This window comes from Falco punctatus (assembly GCF_963210335.1).
Source record: "Falco punctatus genome assembly, chromosome: 5".
In the NCBI taxonomy this organism is placed as follows: domain Eukaryota; kingdom Metazoa; phylum Chordata; class Aves; order Falconiformes; family Falconidae; genus Falco; species Falco punctatus.
In genome coordinates, this window is record NC_137584.1 from 39,471,345 (window position 1) to 39,484,877 (window position 13,533).

Sequence of the window (13,533 nt, forward strand, 5' to 3'; positions counted from 1 at the left end):
TGCCAGCCTGGGCAGCACTACGGTCAGTGGATATTTTGCAGGCTGATTTCATGGTGGGTGTTGCTTGGGGTTTTTTCTCTTTTGGAAGATGACAAGTTTAATAAGCCTTATATTATTTCTCACACTTTAATCTCATCAAGTAAAATTCCTGGATGGAAAAAAACTTTACAGTCTCACATGGAAATCTTGTTAATCTCATGTTCCTTGCAAACGATGGGATTTTTAACAGATCCTACACTGAATCATCATAAATAAACAAAACAACATATAAAATTATTGCAACATTGAAATAGCTTTTTATTCTTTTTCAGGTTACTTAGTTCTGATATTTTTTGTTGTAATTAGACAGATTTGTCAGTGAAAACCATGATCACCTTCAAAACCACAGATTTCCTTTTGTGTCCTTGATGCTACACAAAGGAGCAAAAGGCAATCTTCAGCAGAGAGTTAAAATATTAATTTGGTGGAATTTAGCTGGATATTAAAGACAAGTCAGTGAGCTACAGACTTGGTCAAGCAACAAAATATGTAACAGAGCCACCACAGCAGCAGAGGCCAGGAGGCTGCTAGGATATAGGTGTGAGGGAACCTTTTCTAATAGGGAAGAACTTTGGTAGGACTGCTTCGGAAGGTCATGCTCAGAGGACTAAGTCACGGTCTCTGTTAAATGCTATTGAATAAACAGTATGCAACTATTACCGTGTATGTGGCAAATGGTTGTGAGGTTACAGCTCGCAGGGAGAGTTCCAAACATCCAATTTTCTTTATGAAAAAGATGTAGCAATTAAAACATTCATAAGTTAGAGAAGTATTTCATGTTTTTGTTCTTACACCAAAAAGAGACAAGCTTGAATTAAATGAGGAATTAGTATAATGAATTTGAAAAGACATGAACAGTTAGGTCAGATCCTTTCATTCTGTATGATCTCATGGGAATAGATTCCTTAAGTGAGCATAAGACAGAAAGTAGCTCCTTGAAATTAGTACACAGAGAAATTTATTACCATACTTGCAGTAAATGAGGGATTCCAACCAATTGGCACTCTACTTTTTTACATTTTAAAAGTTTAGAAAGGATATGTAAACATAGCTTATAAATGAGATTGTGTCTTGGCTATCAAATGAGATGATGGGAACTTAATGAAGATCTAAACTGCAAACCATAACATAAATGAGATACAGGTAGTCAAAAGAATAATATTAAACCTTTTGTTCAGTCTTATTTTCCATTACAAGACATGATAACGCAGTATCCATGAAAGTCCATGAAAGTTTTAGAGCCTCTACGTGGTGGCCACAGAAACCTGGAAACCATTAATAACTGACAATCTCTTGATGTCGCTGCTCAAATAACAGTTGACTTTTCCAGCATACTGAGGAGCATGGGCCTACCAGCAGGTCTGTGGCTTGCTCACGAACAAACTAGAATTTTCATTTCTAATGAATGGGAAAATTAGAGTTTTCCAGTGGCCAGGACATTTGTCAAGAGATGGCATTATGTTATAGTAAGTATGGCTTCTCTGTGTCATGATGGAATAACACACTTTGCTCATAAGAAGGACGTATTGATATGTTTATTGACATAGAACAGCGATTTAACAAATCTTCATAGTAAATGTGACAGTAGTTTAACAAGATTCAATGGCAAGTTACACTTAATTATTTACTGCATAGAGGACAAGGTCAGACAAAACAGTCTTGGAGACCCTCCCATTGAGTCATGAGTTTCAGAAAGGACCCCTTTGCATTCTAAACGTCTTCTCAGAGAGGAGTCTAGATACAGATGGATTCAGATTTAGTCCCAGATTTTGTCAATGGTTTATGTCTAAAGGATTACAGAATCACAGAATGGCCAGGGTTGGAAGGGACCTCTGGAGATCATCCAGACCAACCCCCTGCTAAAGCAGGTTCTCCTAGAGCAGGTTGCACAGAGTTGTGTCCAGGTGGGTTTTGAATGTCTCCAGAGAAGGAGACTCCACAGCCTCTCTGGGCAGCCTGTTCCAGTGCTCTGTCACTCTCAAGGTAAAGAAGTTCTTCCTCATACTCAGATGGAACTTCTTGTGTTTCAGTTTGTGCCCGTTGCCTCTTGTCCTGTCGCTGGGCACCACCGAAATGAGCCTGGCCCCATCCTCTTGACACTCACCCTTAAGATATTTATAGACATTGGTAAGATCCCTTTTCACTCTTCTCTTGTCCAGGCTGAACAGGCCCAACTCTCAGCGTTTCCTCATAAGGGCGATGCTGCAGTCCCCTGATCATCTTCACAGCCCTCCACTGGACCCTCCCAGTAGTTCCCTGTCTCTCTTGACCTGGGCAGCCCAGAACTGGACCCAGCACTCCAGATGGGGCCTCACCAGGGCAGAGTAGAGGGGGACAATCACCTCCCTTGACCTGATGGCCACGCTCCTCCTGATGCACCCCAGGATCCCGTTGGCCGCCTTGGCCACCAGGGCACACTGCTGGCTCATGGGCAGTTTGCCACCCACCAGAAGTCCTGGGTCCTTCTCCACAGAGCTGTGTTCCAGCAGGTCAGCCCCAGCCTGTACTGGTGCGTGGGCTTGTTCCTCCCCAGCTGCAGGACCCTACACTTGCCTTTCCTGAACTTCATTAGGTTCCTCTCTGCCCAACTCTCCAGCCTGCCCAGGTCTCACTGAATGGCAGCGCAGCCTCCTGGTGTGTCAGCCACTCCTGCTGGCTTTGTATCATCAGCAAACTTGCTGAGAGTGCACCTTGTCCCCTCATCCAGGTCATTGATCAGTAAGCTGAACAGGACTGGTGTTCAATTATATGACTGATCATATGTGCAGATTATATGTGCACAATCAATCCTTTATACCACTTAGCTAAGATTTCAAACTTCAGCTTGCTGTTAATCAGTTACCCAGAATCTGTTTCAGCAAGGAATCTCTCAGCCCTCAAGGAGTAACCCTTACAGGCATCCCTACTCAAGGGGAGATCCTGGTGTGCAACCTGCTGCCATGCAGGAGAGCTCCATGGACCCTGGGCTCTCTGATATTTACGGAGTAAGATGATTGATGTATAGTCATATTTGCATACCAGCCATATTTCAGTTGGTGCATGCTCAACTAGTTCTCAACTTCTGAGCAAGATTTATGGTCCTTAGCTATTGGGTTACCTGTCTCCCCAAGTCCAACTTCAGTCAGATGCAGCCATCATGACCACCGCTGGTGGCTAGTGGCTGTTATTTATGTAGAAAAGGCAGGGGAGAAGCACACAGCCACATTGTAATTAAATTACATCTGTGATGAGCAAAATGTATGTTGAAGTAATAACTTTTATTTATATCAAGTATTGCTGACGGTTTTATCAGTTTAATACAGCCAGCATGAAACCAAAACAGAAAGACCTTGGTCTTCAAAGCTTTCTGAGTGACTGAACCCAAGAGGTTCCAGCAACTACTCAGCAGCTGGGGGTCTGGAGTACCTCAGAGGATCCAGAGCAAACTCAACATATGGAGACCTCAAAACTCCAAAAGAATTTAACACCTCGATGCTAGTTTTATGCTCTTTCCCATTTTTATTAATCTTTCCACTTTTAGTTTTTTCTTCCTCCACATCTTATGAATCTCTTCTTATATTGCCAATATGTCTTCACATGTCTTTATTTTGACCATCAGTTTAGGCAACACATGCAGCATCTCAGTTTCTGACACAGTGTGAGTCATATGTGTAGCACAGATTTTGGGGTTGGAGACAAGACGGTTGGTGGGTTTCTGTTTGTACTGTCTTCCCAGCATATTGAGCGCTGCCTCTTTGGTTATTACTCCTATCAATATATCAGTTCTACTTTTCCTTCAATTTTATTTTTATTTTGTATTAAGATTATATAATTTTGCTATCAAAGTAGCTCATTTTTATAAAGATTGCACAACGCCACCCATTTCAAGTAATAAGATAGTACAGGAGTTGCAACTGATATTATCATAATTATATATCAGTCCCTTTAACTCTCTCTATAAAAATCACTGTAATTAGATGCTTTTGATTTCTTTTTGGTACATATAATTTTCTCAGTGCTCCCTAACACATACCATTCACAGGAAAAAAATATCTGCAGTGATAGTTTGTATGATAGGCAGCAGCCCCATTTGCCTGGCACCACCTCATTAAAAGCTCCCTATTTAAGATGAACTGCCGACACGTCAGAGAGCATCATCCCCTCTCCCCAGGGGAAGCTGGTGATTGGGAAGGAGTTAAGGAAATGGCATGGTAGCATCACCACGGGAAAGACACACGTTGTGTCACTGTGTAAATAATCCCTTCATGGAGAATGCCACTCACCAGGCCTTATTTACTACTGCTGTGTAGTGCCATACTGAGACAGCAGAGTACCGAGCCAGAGTAGCCTGAGTCAGAGCTACAGCGGGAAAATCCACTCTGCAAAACAAAACCTTTCCTAGGCCAGAAGCAGAATATATTTATCATAATGCAAAACACGTCAACCCTTTTCGTTTTGCTGGCCATCTGCAACTAATTGGAGGACATCTTGTAGAGATAATTAGACACCTAGCAGTGCAAAGTAGTTCTTTGGTGGTGTTGTAAATGCACTTGAACAGATTTGGAATTTCACTTGTTTCTGAGTTCGGTGTGACTAGGCATGTCACTCCAAGGTGCTTTTGGAAGTCCCTTCAGACATCTCTGTGCACCTGTAGGCATCTAACTGGCTTTGTAAATCAAATGACTGAACCTGCAGAAGAGAATTTTCTTGCAACCTATTCCCTCTTCTTTCATGTCCTCTATAAAAATGAAATGCTAATAATCAACTCTAAATCTATTTTAAACATGCCTTCAGGCTTCTAAATGCAATATTTAAGAATTCAGACTTCTATCTCCACTTCTGAGAGCATTTCAATACCATGCAACAGAAAACTTTGTAGACAGCCAGATTTCCTGCAAACTGAGTCTACCCTGAAACTAGTAGCCATCTACCTGGGTCTGTGCAGGTAGATGTTGGTTTAGCAGATCTTTGTATCATATTCTATTGCATGTACATACTCCGAAGTACTTGTAAAATTTTACTCTTAGACTTTTTTTCCATCTCATTCCCAAGTGAAAAAAAGTATAAAGTTATGAAATATGAGTAAGTATATTGCTCATTCTTCCAAATGCTTTATAAGATTCTGGTAGAAAGAACAGAGATGGAAAAAAAAGAGTGTTTCTCCTCTGATGGACCTCTAATGTGTTTCAGATTCTTCTGCTAGAATATTGATCCCCCTGACTACAGCAGGCTTAATGATTTTTAATAGCAAAGGGAACTGGCATTGCTGATCACAGTTACAAGCTTCACATGGGTATAAATGTAACAGTGAGGTCAGAAGCAAAGGAAAATCAGATCAAACTATTTCAGTCACATCAGTATCTAGAGAAAATAAGCCTAAGTAAAAGAATGATGCCAGAGCAGATGGGAGGGATTTCTGTGGATGGAAGAAAGTCTGCAATGGAAGCCTAAACAGATTAAGAGCTCTCATTTGGAAAACAAAGGAAATGCTACAGTTCAGAGTTCTTGGTGAATCAGATTTTTCAAAATCTGCCAGAGATTTGATGCAATTAGCGTATTACAAACATTTTTCTTTACTTAAAGCCATTGTGCTGGTTTCAAGCTTGGATCCCTACTTGTAGTGAAGTTTTTGAAGCTGGATTTTCAGATTTCGTTCTTACTAATGCCAGATTAAGTAAATTTGCAAAGGACCTGATTGCATCCTCCTTTTTCTAAAGATTTCTCTATTTATATTCACTTCTTAACTTCAGGGGAGATTACTGGTGGATAATAGCCGAGTAGACACTGCTGCTACTATGGTCTATTCTAACCCCAAATCAATTACTGCCCCAGACATTGCAGAGGTGGGTGGCATAGGTGCCAGCTTCAACAGCTTGATGTCAACTTCTTTCTTCTCCAGGTCAAAAAAATACCTAACTGGTTAAGCCTTACGGATTTTTAGTCCTTCCATGCTGTTAGAGCCAGGGTGAACAACTAGGTAAAAGGAAATTTTTCTTTCCCTTGAAGAACTAAAATATACAGTAGACGTAGTCCCAAATGGCAAGTCCAATTTTGCAGATGCCAATATCACAGTGGAATTTGGATCTTGAAACACATGTGAATTTCATGACTTTTTCCTATCTCTGTAATGTAGTAACCAACTATTTGGCTCCAAATATTCAACAGCTGTGAGCAAAGCCAAATTTTGCAGTCTGTCTGCCTCTGGGATACAGGTTAGCTTACATTAGAGTCCTAGTAAATCCTACAGCTCATATATAATTCTGGTAATTATGAAGCACTGAAAGTACATCTAGATCAGCATGTTTTGGTATGTGCAGACTGGGGAGAAACTGCGTTTTAAATAGCTATAAAGATGCAATACCAGCAGAGAAGTGATGTCAACATGCTGTAATAAATAGTAGTCATTAACTCATGAGAGCTGTTTTTAGCAGGCCTGTGTAATCAGAATTGCTATATACTTCTATTTATTTGCTCATAACAGTGAGTGACATAGTCATCAAAAGTTGTATGAATTCCACACTTGCTTCATAATTTCTTTACACTTCATTTTCCTCTTTCATTGATGTTCACAGTCTTAGTTTGGTTGGGTTTAGGTGGTTGGTGTAAGATATGCTAATCTAAAGGCAGGAGGTTACACAGCGGTATTTAGGTGGCTCCACCACATTTTCTCCATAACCTATATTATGCTTACATCAAGAGTTTAGTGCTGAATGCAGAAAGAGTCAGTAACCAAAAAAAATGTAGTCATCTAAGCGCATCTAAGATGCAGCATGGTACACTCTTTTGCAGTTCTTTTAGAGAAAACGGGAATCCCAAACACATGTAGTTTTATTTATTGAAACAGGAAAAGGGGGGGGGGGGGGGAAGGAAGAGAAAAGATCAGTCCAAAGGTCATCAAATCTCCTTGCCAGTTAAGCTGACTGCAGATCTAGAGTGATTTGCTTAGATTTGTTTCTCCTTAACCATAGAAAATCACTAAAGTGACTTTCCTCTAAAGTGAAACAGACCGTGAAACTTTCAGGGGAGGTTTTATGTCTATTTTTGTCTGTCTGGGAGGTACCTAGTGTCTGGTGGAACACGGATAAATATATCAGTATTTTAATAGGCAAGTCAGTGGAAAGTTTGCTGGATAACCTCAGATTCCTTGGTCCTGAGCCTGCCAGCTTGTCATCACTAGCAGGTAGCCATCCACTGTTCATCCAGACTTTCCTCGCTCTGCCTGCACGAGAGCATGGTACAGGAGTCAGGCCCCAGGGTATGTGAACAGATCTCCAGGTCAGACTCACTGGTAAATGCATCCCCTTTAAATTTAACTTTGAAATTTAGCAGAAGTTACCTGCTGCTGGAGCAGAGCAGTAACAGGACTCTGCAAGGGAGAAGATGGGCTGAATGGGTATGGATCAGATGCCGAGGTCCTGTCTCAGTTCTCATTCAGTCCCTAGTCATGCAAACTCATCTTGATTTTGCTGGGTGGCTGTCACAGTGTGGTTTGTATGGATGAGAGTATGGCTTTATCACGTGTCACACTTGAGGGGCATCAGGGAGAACATGACATGATGTAAAAAGACCTCATTAAAAAACCCGTTACCCAGCTGAAGGGAAATGGCAGTGATAACTGGGCTTCCTTAAGCCTTTAACTGTCTGCTCTTCCCCAAAATGGCTTATCAAATTATCTATGAAGAGCATATCTCTTGCCTCTGCAATATCATACTAATGATTCTGGAAGATACTTTCCCATATTTTATTGAGAAAATATCTCTGACTTCAGTGTTGCCTAAAATTTTCATTCCTGAATGGTATGTAATGAAGCTGTTCAATATACTCAACTAATCCGTAGGATGGAAACATGAAGATTTTAATACCAGCATCAGACAAGCATTGCATAAATTTATTGCTAGCATAGTTAAAGTTTTATTAATAAAATAGAAAAACAAATCTATAGATTTCTGTCTTACTAACATGCCTGCATATAATTGCCTGCAGTACCTGAGTAGGACTATTAAACCCTGTGGGACCATGTGCTATTTTGCTGTTCATGGTTTAAGATAGCATATAAACAAATTAGAAAAAAATCTATAGCAGAAAATATGCAAGAATTACAAGGCAAAATCTATCAAGAGAGCTACAAATATATATGATGTAAGACAGACGAGTCCAGTGGGATGCAATCAAATCTATAAATATCTGTAAGGTGATATAAATGATGGATGGCAACCATTTGGCTGCTAAAGGCAGAATGTCTTGAAGCTAAAAAAGGGAGTTTCAGAAAAAAAAAAAGTCTGATGGTGACAGCAGTTGGTAAAACAGACTCTTCAAGGAGGTGACCAAGACGTCCTCCCCCTCACACACAAAACAGCCTGATCTGTCATATTAATGGAAATACAGCCTTACAAAATATAGGGTCAGAGGTATAAGACCTGTCCTTACTTTGATAAACCACAGAAAACACTTACCATGTTCTCCCATGAAATCTGCTTTATAAAGCTGGGATTCAGGAAATCCTGTTGTCCAGACACTTCAGTAAAAGATGTTTTCCACTGTCTGAAGGATACTTAAGCTGGTAGTATGGCACCAGAGTCAGTGGGCTATAGGTCGCCATGTAGGAGATAACATGCTTCAGAGCAGAGTTAGGCACAGATCTCTGTGCTTCTTTGGATCTGCATAGGGAGGGCTGTTCTCCAGAGCACTCTGCAAATAAAGCAGCATGAAGAGCCCTAGACTACAACTGGGATGCATGGTGGATACAGCAAGAATGATTACAAACAGCAGGGATGGGTGTCATCTAGATATGATGGAAAGATTAAATTATTTATAGTAAAATGGATGAGGTAGCGAAGGAGTGGTGGAGAAAATCGTCTATGAGGATCTTATGTCTGGTTGTGAGAGTATTTTTGAAGGCTTTCTTGGTTTTTCCATTTCAAACAACTTTATCCAAGGCCCAACTTCCACACTGCAACACAGCCACTGTGTACAATTTCACTCGCCACAGCAGGAGGCAATGTAGCGTATTTTACATGCTGTCCTCAGTTTTAAAGATTTGGGTTTAGTCAAATACCTGCAAAACTTCAATGAGTCTTACTTTTCTGTTGTTCTCATTTGAGTGTGTTCGGATTTCTGCCCATAGAAATAAGTCAGTCCTCCAAAGGAGGCACTGCTTGAACAGGCACGAGCCTGCAGCTACCGCTTCAGAAAGGATGGGCCAGTACAGCGTACTGGGCTCTGCTTGAAGGACTTGGGAGAAGAAGGCAAGGCAGAGGGCCAGGAGTGCCTTGAGCACTTCTGTAAGCAGCAAGGTTCTTTGTAGGAGCGAGAGCCATTGCTGGCTGGTGACTTTTTGGGTAAATGGGATTAAGCATTGCTTAAGTTTTAACAAAATAACAGAGGAGGCAGACAGGAATACAGAAATGTGTGCAGACCATCTCTTAAACTCAGCTTCAGAGCAAATCTTAGATGTGCAGTGGCTGTACATCCCCTCTGGCATATGGATTCCTGCAGCCTCCTTCCCATTTGGTCATGAATCTCTCAGTACCTCTCTCCTTGGTGTGGCTGAGCCTCTGAAGAATGTGAGATGATGGTATTTCTCACTGCTAACTAGACCTTTTCTGAGACCTAGGATCAGGCAGAAGTTTTCCTACAGCTTAGTAATATCTTGTTTCTCTTCTCTAGCTTGCTTGCCAAATACCTAAGTATTTTGGACAGAATTTGGTCCTTTGTGGCTCTGTTTCTCTTTTGTGGCCATTTAAACTGTGTTTCTTGTATTTGTCTTCCATATTGATGCAATAATTTTTCCCTTTTATAGGATCTGAATCTGATATACTGGTTTCCATCCCCTGAAGCTTTTTCTGAAAGAAGGTGGGAGTAGCACTGCAGTCATTTTATGGACTGAAAACTCATCAGTCTGATCCAAGGACGTGTGCTAGAGCTGAGCAGAGCAGGCTAAAAGGCAGTGCAGAGCCTTTCCCACCAAGCTATTCTGCCTCCAAAACTGCAGACATCTCTCTAAAATGAGCTTTTATGCTACGCAGGTGCTATTGAAACAGATTTGTTAATGTTTCTGCATTGCTTAGAAAACGTGTGCTACTGTATAAACGCTAATTAATAAGTACTGCAGTTCCAGCTGACAGTTTAGGAGTACAAAGTCAGCAAACAGTTGCAGAGAGTGGGCATGCTCTGTGTGCGGAAAGTTTAATGTCTTACCTGCACGGTTTGATCTGATGGCCAGTCCTTATTTCAGAAAAGTATTGCTAATTAGGCCCGTTTCTCTTAATAGTCATTTCACTATTTTTCTAGAAGATTTAAGCATGGATAGGGGGAATGAATTTCTGGAGCTAATCAAAACTAATAGCCCAGCAAATAGTCCCTCAGAAACTATTAGGCTTGGAATAGTTCTCCTTGGAGACATCTTAAATGCAAAATTATACCATATCCTTTTAAATAATATTAGCCTTTCTGCAATAATTTTCATCCTGCTTGAGTAATTTGACATCGAAAAAGGAACGAAATTAAAACAGATGCTTGGCATGAATAGGGCTCATTTTTAGATAAGGAAATACTACTGAAGGGGAAACCTGTACATTTTCCAGTGGCACAGAACTGCAGAACTCTATCTCTGACACTTTCATTGGAATTAATATTGTAGATGCAACTGTCATGTTAAAATCTGTGCATGCTCTTGCACCTCCTTGCTTCAGAAGAGATGCAAATCCCACCTATAGTCAGTTCTACCAGTGGTGCCCTGAATTTTCAAATATATCATAGATATGGCATAGACTTAATGTGCAAAGGGACGCAAAATTAATTCTCCCTTTGCACATCCCTCCCCACCCAGAAAAGGAAAGGATGGCTACAGGGACATCGCACCACACTGTATTATATGAATCTCTTCTTAAATGTGATTAACCCATGCTTGCACTCTGAATAGGCTTTAGAAAAAAACTTTGAAGTATGTAATAGAAAACGAAGCAGCTTTAAAAGGTGTATAAAGCTCTCTTCCTCCTCCATGTTTTTTTTTCCACAAAGTCATCATAAGTTCTCTGGCTCTGGTCAAAAGGAGCTTTACCTACGCCTGCTGCCTAAACACACTGGCAGCCTTGGCTGTGGTCGTTGAAGGTATCGCAGTGCCCAGGTGTCTGCCCTGACCTTCTGCTGGACTTTCTGTTGCTGTAGCCAGAGCAGCAGATTAGGGCTGTATCAGTAGGTCAGCTGCCAGTTTACACTCTTGTATCTCAGTTTCAGCTGTCAGGAAAGGTCACTTGGGGCAGTTGAAGACAAGGCAGATGCTGGTCCCATTTGGGACCAGAAGCAAAAAGAGCCCTTATGCCCCTCTGCAGCGTGACCCGCTAGAGCTCCTCAGTCAGAGCCCCACAACCTACTTTGTATCCATGCCCATGCTGCAGGGTGTACCTTTAATGCTTCCCGATGTTTGTGGTTCTTGCTGTGGAATAAATCCACTAAAACAAAATGAAGGCTTGTTGCTGCCGTCCGTGGTAGTCGCACATACCACAACATCAGGGGTTAAACCACAGCACCAGGATCAGGCACACTTAGCTTTGCCAAGAAGGGAGATGGCTACTGTTGCCCTTCAGGGGAAAAAATCAAGTCAGACCCAAGGAAATGTTTGACTGCAGTCTTTTTTGTTCATTGAAGATGCACCAAGTCCTTTCTCCCCAGCACAGGGAGACCCAACGACAGGCCGCAGTCTCCTCACTGCTAGCTCCAGCGTAGCCTGGCCAGAGCCCCATCCTTTCTCGTCAGGCCTGTATCATTGCTCTTCCCATCAGTGCATATCCTGTTTCTTTTCTGCCTTCTTTCTCACTCTGTTGCTTTTCTCTCAACCTTTCTTTTAGGCTGTTCATTTTCCAGACAGCAAAGGCAGTTAAATTGTCACCTCCTACCTCTTGCCTTTTTCCAGTCTCACAACTGTAGTGATGGAGAACTCCATGTGAGAAGCACAGCCGTCTTCCTCATACAAGGTCACCCAGGTTAATTTTGGCTGCTTGAAAGTGCAATTTGTATTAACAGGGCTAATTCTGTGAAAGCAGATTAGGGAGTGCTCACACATACCGTTTCTTTGGCAGGGCTGTGAAGGCTGTAAGTCCCAGCTGGTGGATGGTATCAAACAGCTGAGAACTGTAACATCTGCTAATGGCATAACTAAATCCAGAAGAAAATTATCTACACAGTCAGAGGGCATATAAATACCTTCACAAAGCTGCAACAAGCAATATAAATATATACTGTCTATATAGTTGGTACACCGATTTCAGCAAGGCTTTACCCACACAGAACTGGACTGATACACTCCTTCATACTCATCAGTCCACTCTGGCAAGGGTAAAAACATTGAAAACTCTCTAGTGAGGGAGAATCTGGTGGGGTTTTTTCCCATGCAAAAGACTTGTAAAAAGACCTATAAAAACTGGCCAAATGCATTAATCAGGATTTTGAAAATATTCTCTTCTGATCCTTTCTCCCTTGATAGAGGAGTTCAGTATTGCCCTGTGATGGAGCTCAACTCATTTTAAAAATATCATGAGGTTCTTACCCTAAATTCTGCAGAAGAAAAGGCACCTTTTCTTTCAGATAGTGAAATATGCAAAGGATGTGATAGTCAAAGAACACACAAGTCCCCTATTAGAACAAAGGACACTACTGCATGTGTTGGAACCATTTTACTCTGGAATCGTTTCATCTACTGATGAGTTTCTAAGCAATCCCTGGGTGTCCAATACATAGAGAAAAGTCTATTTTGTTGTATGGCTCAGTTTCTTATTTTTCTGAAGGACAACAGAATACGTCTGTGCTTCATGGCTCTTATGTGCCAAAGTACAACAGAACTCTTGTTACCTTTTCAGTTAAGTTAATTATACAACATGATGGCTTTCTGGGTTGGTGCTTTTCATCACACATCTACAGAGATAAACAGAAAAGTAGCATAATTACATACTACTCAAAACCTCCGCACTAGTAGCAGAGAAAATCTTCCCTTCATTCTGTAACAGAGGATGTTTGTGTATACATTTTAGTTGAGTTCAACTCAGAATGAGCTTGCTAAAGAAAAGACAGCGTTCCTTGCACAGGAAAAGCTGCAGGAGGTTCACAGGCTGTCACAGAGAGGAACAGGGAAGAGTCTGTCTTCAGGCAAAACACAATGTCTCAGAGGAAACAGTGACCAGGATGGCAAATGCTCTTTGTTACTACATGAAATATTTAGACGTTGCATAGTTCTGCTCAGCTTTTAATCAGGGTTTAGGAGTGTCATTGCCTATCTAAAATTCAGAAAGACATATTTATCTTGCCAGCATCCAGCAGTAGAGCTTGAAAGCTACTAGATAGCAAAAAAATTAACTGATAGTATTAATTCTGGGCAAGAGCAGACACTGTGTCACATGCTGTGGCCATGTGTGGTCTCAGGTAGGAAGTCTGAGGAGAGTATGGCAGTTCCTGTATCCAAATCTGTAACATTTAATGTTTTTTTCTCTTTTAGCATTGTAGATTCCAGTATATAGGTAGGAA

General features: G+C 41.2%; 1 protein-coding gene across 3 annotated transcripts in view; it reads left to right on the forward strand.

Moving 5' to 3' along the window:
• The window catches only part of RPS6KA2 (ribosomal protein S6 kinase A2), a 315,925-nt gene that overhangs the window by 285,020 nt on the left and 17,372 nt on the right, over nucleotides 1-13,533 (forward strand). The window lies entirely within an intron of this gene.